The sequence below is a fragment of the Capra hircus genome, chromosome 20, assembly GCF_001704415.2.
Source record: "Capra hircus breed San Clemente chromosome 20, ASM170441v1, whole genome shotgun sequence".
NCBI lineage: Eukaryota > Metazoa > Chordata > Mammalia > Artiodactyla > Bovidae > Capra > Capra hircus.
The window spans coordinates 22134568-22146713 of record NC_030827.1 but is presented as its reverse complement, the minus strand read 5'-3'; the positions used below and the strand labels follow the sequence as shown (position 1 = coordinate 22146713).

General features: G+C 38.2%; 1 protein-coding gene across 4 annotated transcripts in view; it reads left to right on the top strand.

Moving 5' to 3' along the window:
* GPBP1 (GC-rich promoter binding protein 1) overlaps positions 201–12146 on the top strand; it is a 70700-nt gene continuing 58754 nt past the window's right edge. For 2 of the 4 annotated variants that reach the window (XM_005694685.3, XM_005694686.3), the window contains exons 1-2: positions 201–476; positions 1666–2610. The gene's annotated coding sequence lies outside the window, so the exon portion shown is untranslated. Of the gene's footprint in view, positions 477–1108; positions 1127–1665; positions 2625–12146 lie in introns of those variants that run through there. The other 2 variants (XM_018065599.1, XM_018065598.1) reach the window with 2 other exon arrangements.

The following is a 12146-nucleotide window of genomic DNA, read 5'->3' as shown; positions in this document are numbered from 1 at the left end:
CCCCCCGCGCGCCCCTGCCTCCGGGACCTCCTCGAAGCCCCTCCCCTGGGCATAACCACGCCCTCTTCCCCTCCCCCAGCCGCTCGACGTAGAGGGCGGGGCTTCTTTGGCCGGGGCGTGAGCGGTTGCTTAGGCCAGAAGGTTCTCTGGTGGAGACGCTCCTCCTGCTGCCCCGCCCAGTAGGTTCGTTCGCACCGCTTCTTCCACACCCTATCTCCCTCCTCCTCCTCCTCGCCCCGCCTTTCCCCTCCCTTCTCCTCAGCCCCTTTAGTTTCTTCCCCGCCTCGCCACCTTCCACGATCTCGCGAGACTTGGCCCAGAACATTGCGGATCGGGTCGGCGCCATTTTGGGACTGAGACTGGTTGTGGGGGAGGGAAAAGCGGCAAAAGGGGATTATTCAAAGTACCGAAAACCTCCTCCCGGGATCGAGCGCAGCGGCACCCCAAGGCCAGGGGCACCTCTGGTGTGGCAGAAGGTAATAGCGTTCTCTGCGCTCGGCGCCAGGGTCTAGGGATGGGAGGGGGTACCCGTGTCGGCGTTGAGGTTTGAGGGGTCGGGAGCGGCGTTGGCGGCGTGAGGTGTGAAGCTGCCCGAGGACGGGGGGAGGGTGGCGGGAGAGCGAGGACAGAGAGGGAAGGACGGCGCGGCGAGGCCCCTCTAGGTATTGACTTGGTCCGGGTGGAGCGGAGGTGGCGGTTGTGGGAGGGGGTGGGTGGCTTAGCCCGGGCGGGTTGAGGGGGGGTGTTGTTTGGCGGAGGCTGGGAATGGGTCCGACGCCTTTCGTGCTCGGTCTTCCTCGCTCCGGCCTCTCGCAGGCGCCCGCCTCCTTTTGCACAGCTGCCACTGTCGGAGGGTTGAGAGAGTCGAGGCCGAGTTGTGGCCTTTGGTTGTTTCTCCGCGCACCCGCTCAGCCCGCCTCTCCAGGTCCGTGGCTGTTGACCGAGGCGAGCGCAGCCTTGCCCCTCTGAGTCCTGTAGGTCTGAGGGGACTCGGTCTGGTTGGGGAGAAAAGCACTCTTAACGTGGTATACGAGAAGGGCTCAGTACCTTCCACCCCCTCAGTGTTGAAAGAAACCTGTTTTCTTAATTCAAGGAAATGGGAACCCTCACATCTCGTGGCTGCCGGGTAAGTCTCACCCTCGGGCGAATTTAAGGAATGTTCTTGTCCCACTTCCCGGCCACTTACCTTCCTACTCTGAATGGGGAAAATGTGCCCCTTTCCTTTGGACATTCTGATTTGGAGGGAGCGTCTTTCTCTTTATATCCCTCATTCTCTTAAGTTGCATTTAGTAATGCTCTGTGGCAGCACACCTGTCTTTGCGTTTTCTTTTGGTAGATTTGAATAGAAAATACGGAAGATCTCTTAGAAGATTGTTTGCTCCTTTGTAACATTTACTCAAAGTATAAGAAGGTTTGCTTATATAATCCCTCTACCTTACATCCGCACACCCTTCCCAGTTGGAATCAGCACTTGTCTTCCATAATACCATCTCCCACCGATTTTTCTCCCCCTCAACATATTTTGAAGTCCTTTTCATACAGTAGACCTTCTTTGGGTGCGGAACTGCATTTCTCTCCAGAGGTTGACTGTTGAGGATGGGGATTAATTTTTAGTTCAAAATTAAAATTCAGTGTGTAATTAAAATTTTTTTATAACTTTTACAGGTGATTGAATTACTCAGATATGAAGATCATCTTCTAGGTTTTGTGTAAAAGGCCCCGGATATTTCAAGTGGCCATTTTGGAATTACAATGTTTTTGGATAATTTTATCCCAGAAGTTTATTAAAATTGGCAAGAATCATCTCTGAAGTGAATTGATAGTAGTGAACAATTCTGCAAGCTACTTAAAAAGAGATCCAGGCATTTCTTCAGTATTTTGGTTCAAACGGATTATATAACTGGTTTAAAGTGTTTCAGCTGGTGGTATTTTTGCCTCCCCCCAACCCCTCCCCTGTGTTCTTCAGCCAAAACTGTAAGATATGTTTGATTTGTGTACTGAGTAGTTTCGGCAGTTTCGAATTACTGTTTAAATATTGCTGAAGTTTCATGGCAGTTTATTTTTACCTTTATTAAAAGTTTTAGGAATTTTTGATCTCAGTCCTTTTCATGTCACAATGGGACAGCTTTTCTAAATGAAGACATTGAATGAATACAGTTTTTTTGCTTTTATCTTTTATTTACGTGGAAATTTAAGATGTGGCAGTTTCACAGCAGCATGGTAGTATTGAGATAGCTGTGTCTTGTTTATGCTGATGTTTAGGAATGCTCTTCAGATGTGAAATTTTCTTTTTGTTTTTTCTTTTTGACTCATAAATTGGATTATTTCATCTGGAGTGGATAACAGTGACAAGTACATGGAATAATAAAGAAGACTTTAAAATCTTAAAATCCAAGGAACTTGGCTAATTCTGGCGATAGCCATATGAAAACTTTAAAACAGAAGTATGGGTAGCTGACTGAAGTAACTCTATGTCAAATAGCCATAGGTTAAGTGTCTTCAAAGAACTTGGATATTATTTCAGAGGATACAAAATAAAAAAACAAACTGGAAAACATAAAGATTACAGAGACAAAGCCAACACCTTCCTGTGCAGTCCTGTTGGAATTTGTAAGTACTATATGGTGAGCAAATCAAATGTTCATTTGTAAACTGTAATGAGTCAACTTTATCCTATGTTGTTATTTGGAAGCCTTTCAGTTTCTTGCAGTAAGATTCTTTGGCTTCAGTTTCCTGGGCAGTCTGAAAAGAACTGTTAGATAAATTGAAATGTGGAAAGAATTGTTAAGAATATTTCAGATGAAACTGTTCACATTTGAAGTTTTTGTGCTTCTGAAATAGACAAATCCATACGGTCAGTATGGCTTTATGGATTAATAGAAAGGTAGGAAAAAACTCAACAAATAGCCAATTTACTTCCTAAATATGAGTTTAGATTACATTTTGAATGCAGTTTAGTGTTCCAGTGTAGAATTAGGTAGTTGTTTAAACAAATTACAGGGCTTGACTTTTAATCTGGTCTTTCATGAAGTAAATTGTTTTAAGGGATAACAATTCCTATCCATTATAGAAACTTTTTGAAACAAATTTTGAAGTGGCTTTGTATTTCAGATTGTTCCTTAAGTTCCAGAAAGTTTCAAAAAGTCGTTACTACGAATAGAAACAGAGGAAGAGAAGGTACACTAAGAACCTTTAACTTAAAAAAAAAAAAAAAAAAAGTATACATTTTCTGCCTCCAGAAGGTAATGTTGCCTTAAGTTATAAAGAAATGTTGGTTAAAAAAAAGGTTGTGAATATTAATTGCTGTAATAAAAATCCTTTAACAAAAGAGTATCATCTTTTAATTGTTTATTTGAGGATTGACTGGTATTATGATTTGTTACTGCATTTAATTTTTTTTTAGTGAGTCATAGGCATTCAGTAGAAGTGTTTGTTTTTAAAAAATTGACTAAAATTTATTTTTGAAGCAGTTTATATTAACAGATGAATGTAGCTAAAGTTGAGTGTTATTTTTTTTCACTTAATTATCTGAGATTAAAAAATACCGTAATATTTGCACACTTTGCCAGGATAGCCTAATAACTGGTCATCTGGCTCATTTATTGTTTTGTTGTTATGCTGTTGAGTCCTGTTAGCTCCCTTAAAGCAGGAGAGGTAGGAGAGTCCAAAAGATGGTAGGTATTTAAACATACGGGGTATTTTATTTTCTGATACAAAATTGAGATTAGAGTTAAATAAATCTGTCAGAAAAGGATAGGATATTTCTTGTGTTCTCTCTCAGAGCTTTGTGTAGTACTTCTAATTGAGTTTCCACCTTGATTTATATAAACCTGTGATGAGAACAACCCTCCTTCTGCCCTTTTCTTTGCTTCAGAGAGCCTGGATTTTATATATTCCTTAAACTTAGTGGGTTTTCAAGGTACTTATCTAAGAACATGCATTTTGAATGTGATTAGGAATTTGAACTGGAACTGAATGGCCTTTTTTTATAGAAAAGAACCACATAAGATTTACTATTTGTGATTATTTTTCTTTAAATTTCTCCTGTTGCTCCAAGCAGTAGTATCAGGATAAAGATGACTCTAGTGACCAGGGTTTTTAACAATTAACTTTAATCCTTGAATAGTAATATTTGCTTACAGTAGTTGTTCAAGGGCAGCTTTATTCAACTTGAGTGTTTGCATAAATATTTCATTATTTTCTTGGCATTGGAATATACAGTACCAGAGTAATTGAAATAATGGCCGGGTTCTCCGCACCCCCCCCAAAATGCCTCTATCTCCCTTTAACCCATTTTTTCCCCACTTCTGTGCCTGAACAATATATAGGTCTAAAATAACAATTAAAATGATTATCATTTATAGATGATGATTGTGTGGTACATAGTAGTATATCGTAGAGAAAACTACTATTAGTTGTATAGGTGAGAAATTAAAAATTTTAGGGAGACTGAGACTGATGTAGGAATCTTGACCAAGTCTCCAAGTCGAACTAGAGAGACCCAAACTTAATCACTAGCTATGTTTAATACTGTCCTCATGTGGATTTTACGTTTATTAATTCAGTTTGAACATTGTCACTGATATTTTTTCCTTCTCATTTACTGCTTTTCTTTGGTTAATAATGATTACTAGTGGAGCTTGGAGACCAGCTAAAAGAAGAAAAACCACTGTTTTACTATTTGTTAGTAGCTATTTGAGTGCTAACTTTGGTTAGCTAAAAATTAAAGTATGGTTTCAGATTATGAAATGAACAGAAGAGAGAAAATAAAATTCAACAAGGGAAGGGAATAAGGATGGGAACCTTTAATCTGAAAGTAAAATTACACCTGAGGATAGAACCTAAACAGGCCAGATTATCTAATTGTCTTTGACGCAACCACTTTTTAATAAAACCGTTTAGATAATTTAGATCCAGTTAGGAGTAGTGATATAGGAAAAGGGTAGTTTTGGGGAGTTAGGAGATTTTTGGTCTAGGATTTGGAATATTAGAAAAGGGTCTTTGTGACCTTGCATATTTACTTAAGGGCTTCCCAGGTGATGCTAGTGGTAAAGAACCTGCCTGTCAGTGCAGGAGACCTAAGAGATGGGGGTTCGATTCCTAGACAGGAAAGATTCCCTAGAGGAGGACATGACGATCCACTCCAGCGTTCTTGCCTGGAGAATCCCATGGACAGAGGAGCCTGGCAGGCTATAATCCTTTGAGTTGTAAAGAGTCAGACATGACTGAAGCAACTTAGCATGCACGCACATATTTACTTAACCTCTTTTGGCTTTACTTTTTTCATAAAAATGATGGAAATAATGTATGAAGGCTTTTTTGTTAATTGTGAGATGTAATATATAGGTAAAGTTTTATTGTATATGTTACATTTTAAAATTCTGTTTAATATATTTTACATGTTAAACTAGTATTATGGTCTCTGAAATTATTTCTGTCTCTTGTTTCTGTTAATGGTATTACCTGCATCCTAGTCACGCTTTCCTCCTCATTTCCAGTTTAATCTATCGTCCTAGCTTGATCTTTGGTTAAGGAAATAACCTACTTTAGTTGAGTTTGTGTGTGTGTGCTTAGCTGCTCAGTTGTGTCCGACTGTTTTCAAACCCATGGACTGTAGCCCACAAGGCTCCTTTGTCCTTCGGGATTATCCAGGCAAGAATACTGGAGTGGGTTGCCATGTCCTCTTCCAGAGAATCTTCCCAACCTAGGGGTCGAATCCAGGTTCCCCCCATTGCAGGCAGATTTTTTACAGTCTGAGCCACCAAGGAGGTCCTTAGTTGAGTGTACGTCTCTACAGAGTCTTTTCTTGTGGCCAGAGAAATCTCCCTAAATTACAGTTCTTGGTTTTGTTACTTTAGCAGCCTTTCAGCTCATATCTTTGGAATATTTCGGAACGAGCAAGTTGCAGAGAGAGGTTATCTTATGTCCTCCCCTCTTTTAATGTTTCATGTGTGAGGGGCTCCTAACTTGAATTCTTTTTGGCTATGTGGATGGGAGAGTGATTTGAGAAGTCTCTGAAATAGATGTATTTGAAGGTGCTTCCATGTATTTTTTTGGAGAGCAGTTTCAACAGCAGGATCATGAGACACAAAATGGTATAATTACTGATAAGACCTTTTATGATTGTATCTCCTTTTCAGTTTTACCTGCCTGCTTTCCCCCTTTTGTTAGCTGCCCCACCCAGCAGAATACTTACAAGCTTTTGTGCTGTATCTTAAAGTAATTGCTGTTTTCTGCATCTTTTTATATAAGAGATGATACTCAGTTTCTTTTAAAAAATTTTATTTATTTATTTTTGGCTGTGCTGGTCTTAGTTACTGTGTGCAGATTTTTTCTGGTTGTGTTGCTTGGACTCCAGAGCACTGGTTCAGTAGCTGCGCTCCTGCTGTGAGGCATGTGGGATCCTCCCAGGCCAGGGATCAAACCCAAACTCATGTCCCGTGCATTGGCAGGTGGACCACTGGACCACCAGGGAAGCCCCAGTTTCTTTAGTCATCTTTCTGTTCACAACTTGTGCAGTGCATTGTTTTCATCTTCATTTCCTACCTGTTAATTCAGTTTCCAGGTTATGTATTTTTAAAACCGTATTTAGAAGTTGTTCCATACTTTTTTTTTTTAAGCAAGAATCTTAAAAATTCTAGTTAGATGGGTTGTTTTGGTTGCACCTCGCAGATACCTTTAGAAAATTACTCAACTGAAAAATGGTCATTTTTTATCTTTACGTATGTATGTATACAAGTAAAAACAAGTTAGCTTTCAGTGAACATAAATAACACAGTTGACTCTTGAATGACACGGGTCTTATAGGCACCTACCTTTGAATTGGAAGATTTGCATATAGTAGGCCAAACGTCTGTATCTGAGGTTTCTTAGTATCTGCAGTTTTGCATGCACAGATTCAACCAGTTTTGGATAGTGTAGTAGTCTAGTATTTAATATTGATAAAAATCCACATGTAAGTGGGCCTGCACAGTTCCAATGACTATGTTGTTTAAGGGTCAACTGTATATTCTTGTTTTTTTTTTTCTAGTGGCAAAACTTTTTTTTTTTTTTTTTTTTTTTGCTTAAAACTGTATTCTTTAAACAGGGGAGTTAAAAGAATACTATTGCACATGGATTTTCTGTGGGTCAGAAATTTGGTAGCAGTTTAGCTGAGTGGTTCTGGCTTCTTTTCTCTTTCATAAAAATCTCAAAGGTTGCTGTCATTTGAAGGCTTGACTTGTTCCTAGAGGATCTCCTTCTAAGAAGGTGTTTTCTTTGGGCTAGCAGGTTGCTGCTGGCTGTTGTCTAGAGGGCTCAATTTCCTTAGCATATGTAGATCTTCAGCTGTTTGCATGGCAGCTGCATTTCCAGAGGAAGTGATCTGAGAAGAAAGGTAGGTAGAAGTGTGCAGTGCCTTTTATGACCTAGTCTCAGAAGTCACTTCTGCCACATTCTTTTCATTAGAAGCAAGCTAGTAAGACTAGTCCACAGTCAAGGGGTAACCTGGGTTGGGAAGATTCCCCTGGAATAGAAAGTGGTAACCCACTCCAGTATTCTTGCCTGGAAAATTCCATGAACCGAGAATTCTGCAGTCCATGGGGTTGCAAAGAGTTGGACACTACTGAGTGACCGAGGACACCCACACGTTGTCAGTATAATTAGCTAAAGTCTTCACCCCCACAAATAGGTTGTTTTAAGTTTAGAGAAGAAAATAGACTCTAAATTTGTATCAGTTTAGCAGATATAAAGTCTTTTCTGCCTTTTAGCCACTGTATGAGATAGAGAAGTAAAATCTTCCGCCCCCTTTGCACTTATCTCCCAATCTGTGTAATGAGAAACTTTTCTATTATGGTAAAATAAACATAAAATCTACCATTTTAGCCATTTTTGAGTGTACAGTTCAGTGACCTTGAGTACCTTCACATTGTGCAATTATCACCACCATCCATCTCCAGAACGTGGTTTTATTTTCTCAAATTGAAACGCTACCCATTAACTCTCCATTTTCCTTTCTCCCAAGCCCCTGGCAAGCACTGTTGTATTTTCTATGAATTTGACTACTCTGGGTATCTCTTACCTATTGATATTGTACTCTTTGAAACACTTCTTAAATATTTTGAAGGATATCTTCAAGGAAATTAGATATGTTTATAATACAATAGACTTTTTGGTTCTAATGAATGATTTGTGGCAAAATACGCATAACATGAAATTCAGCATTTCAGTTGTTTTTAAGTGTATAGTTGTGTGGCATTTCGGTGCATTGATGTTGTTATGCAGTCATTACCAGCACTCACCTCCAGAGCTTTTCATTTTGTAAAACTGAACCTCTGTACCCATTAAACCATAACTATTCCTTGCTCCTCCCAACCCTTGGAAATCACCACTCTCCTTATGTTTTTATGAACTTAACTACTTTGAAGTGAAGTGAAGTTGCTCAGTCGTGTCTGACTTTTTGCAACCCCCTGGACTACATGTAGCCTACCAGGCTCCTCTGTCCATGGGATTTTCCAGACAGTAGTACTGGAGTGGGTTGCCATTTCCTTCTCCAGGAGATCTTCCCGACCCAGAGATTGAACCCGGGTCTCCCGCATTGTAGACAGACGCTTAACTGTATGAGCCACCAGGGAAGTCAGGTACCTCATATAAGTGGAATCATGCATATTTATCCAAAGGCTTATTTCCTTTGAACATCTTTGAGGTTCATCCATGTTGTACCATGGGTCAATCAAAATACCCTTTTTTTTAAAGACACAATAAATAATCCTTTATATGTATATGTACCACATTTTGTTTATCCATTCGTCTGTTAATGGACACTTGGGTTGTTTCCACCTTTTGACTGTTGTAAATAATGCTGTGTGAATAGGGAAGTACAAATATTTGTCTGCATCTTTGCTTTCAATTCTTTTGGATAGATACCCAGAAGTGGAACTGCTGATCATACGGTAATTCTATTTTTAATTGAGGAACCACCATATTGTTTTCCATAGTGGCTGCACCGTTTCTTATTTCTACCAGCAATGCACAGGGGTCCCAATTTCTTCAAATTTTTCTCAGCATTTGTTGTTTCCTGTGTATTGTGTTCTAATGGTTGTGAAGTGGTATTGTTATGGTTTTGGCTTGGATTTCCCTAATGATTAGTAATGTGATAAGTGATGTCTGGTGTGCTTATTGGTCATTTGTATGCTTTGGAGAAACACCTATTCAAGCCTTTGGCCCATTTTTAAACCAGATTGTTTTTGTTGTTGAGTTATAGGAGTTCTTTATTTTTGATATCAACATCTACCATAATGAGTGGGTTAATCCATGTTAATGCTTACCGTGTTTCAAGCAGTATTCAAAGCTTTTTAACTGTGTTAACTAATTTGATCCTCATAGGTACAGCTTGTGGGAAGGTTCTATTCTCATTTTATAGAAATGAGAGTCAGAGGTTTTAAATTGCTTATTAAGGTTACACAGCCAGTAAGTGGGATTTCTGAATCCATACATTCTGCATCCAGAACCCAGAACTCCCAACCATTATGGCTTATAGTTAGTTTTAGGATGACAGTAGGAAGAAAGTCAAATTCTATTCTATTTCAGGAATTTAAAAACTTTATTCTTAACCAGCAACTAAATTTTATTTTCCTTAATGTGATACAGTTGTGACTTGTTAATGAAATGCTCACATAAGTTATTTTTCAGGAATATTTTCCTTTAGAATCACCTCATTACTAATGTTTATATAGCAATTTGATTTAGAAAGTGTTTTCCCCAATTATCATGTAAAATAAATGGTATTTCCGTTCAGTGGTTTAAGAAAGTCAGTCTGAAATTAAATAATTTATGCAAGCTTCTCAGTAAGTGAGGGAACCATAGTTTGGATTATTTGCATTCTTCTGTTACGTTTAGCTTCCTTAGCATTCCAAGGTTCTAAGTAGTAGGTCTTAAGCAGTGCTATCCAACAAAACTTTGTGAAAAGGTGTAAGACTCTGTGTCTATTTTTTCAGTATAATAATCACTAGCTATATGTCATTGGAGAAGGAAATGGCAACCCACTCCAGTAATCCTTGTCTGGAAAATCGAATGGACAGAGAAGCCTGGTGGGCTACAGTCCATGGGGTTGCAAAGAGTTGGGCACGACTGAGCGACTAACACTTCAAGACTTAATATGTCATTATGGAGATGTGGATTTGAATTTTAAGATTTGTTTAATTTTTGTTTAAATTACAGCCTATGGCCACTAGCTGCCATATTGGACAGCACTGCTCTAGAGTAGTGGTATAGAATTCTGTCAGATTCCTAACTGTTTGTGACAAATACTTTTTAAAGTGCTCCATACTATCCTGAAATAAAATAGCCTATGACTATAGTAAGATCACAGTGTTATAAATCTGTAATAAGAAAAGACATTTATGATAATGTATTTGAATATATAATAGCATAAGTATGATCAGATACCCTCTTCTCTGCCCTCTAATTTCCAGACCATACTCTACAGGTTATTTGCCCTTCTTAAAAAGAAGCAGATGATCTAATAAAAATACTCTTGTCCTTAAAGGAAGAAAAGTTCCTCAAGTTGATTAATTTTTCCTTTAATAGTATTTACTGCTAGGGTAGTTGAGTGGGCAGTTAGCCAACATTAAAGCTATCATACAGTGTAGTGACATGATAAGCATCTTTTAATGTGCTTTGGTGAAGTGTCTATTCAAGTCTTTGATCCATTAAAAGATTAGCTTGTTTTATTGTTAGAGTCCTTTATTTTGGCTATAAGTGTATTAGATCATGTATTTTGCAAATTTCTCCCATCTCTGGTTTGTCTTCATTTTCTTAACTGTTTTGGAGATCAGACATTTTAAAACTTGTAGTAAAATTGGTTATTTTTCTTTCATGATTTGTGCTTTTTTGTGTCATAATAAATTTTTACTTAACCCGAATTCATAGGATTTTCTCCTGATTTTTAGCTTTCTTAAAGTTTTGTAGTTTATATTTTTATATCTGTGAACCATTTGGAGTGAGGTTATTTTTTTTGCATGTGAAAGGGTTGAGGTTCATTTCTTTCTTTTATAAATACAGATGTCCTACTGTCCTAACTCTGTTGAAAAGATTTTGTTTCCCATTGAATGATGTTGATTGAAATACCTCTGTTGAATGTCAGTTGACCTTATACGTGTGGAACTATTTGTGGCTTCTTTGATATATGTCAGTTCCACAAAGCAGTCGTTGATAAATACAAATGGTAGGTTTTGACTTTTTCTTTCTGCTTTATTTTAAAACCTGATTGACATCTTTTATAGGAAATTTGGATTAAAAGGGGAAATTATTTTTGTGGGGATATGAAATATGACCTCTTGCACAATAAGACCATCTTGAATTCATGGAGCAATTGTTTTTTGAATGGCTTGCGATGTTAGATATTATCTAATTTATACATAAGCATACTTGAAAAATAAATGACAACATTTTTATGTTGCAAATGAGAAAGTAAGATACGGGCATATCATCTTATTTATGGTAACATATTGGCTCAACAGTGGATCTGGGATTTTTATTTCTTGAGTATTAGTCTGTGCTAGAGATGTTTATTGCCTGGTAGATGTTTGTCTGTTATGTGCCTGTACTTTGATTGGTGCTGGGCATTTAGTAGCCTGTACTTTGATTGGTGCTGGGCATTTAGTAGCAAACCAGGTAATAATATAAGATTCCTAAACTCATGTAGTTTGTCTTCTCTGAAGTTCTGTGAGTATAAACACAGTCCTTAAATTTGAATGCTGATTTCATATCATCTAGTGAATAATAGCTATTTAATGTTGGCCAGGCCAGCCTTTTTAAGACTTTATTTTCTGCTCAGGTAAAACTAGTTTTTTTTCCTGCTTCGCAAAGTTATCATTACAATCAAGTGAAATAATGAATGTTAAATGCTTTGAAATTGTAAAATGATGGCAGCAGTAGTAGTAGTATTGTTATGGCTGGGCCATATAACTAGTAGCATTTGAGGATCATGTGATCAGCCAGGAGGGAGATTTTAGATAAGGGAAAGTAGGGAACTGAGCAGAAACCAGGTATATTTAGATTGCATTTATGACCTGTTTAAAATTGTTGAACCATAGTGGTTACACTCTTCTGAGGTAATTGCTTAATTTGCAATATGGTACCATATTTTTAAATGGCATCTTTATGCA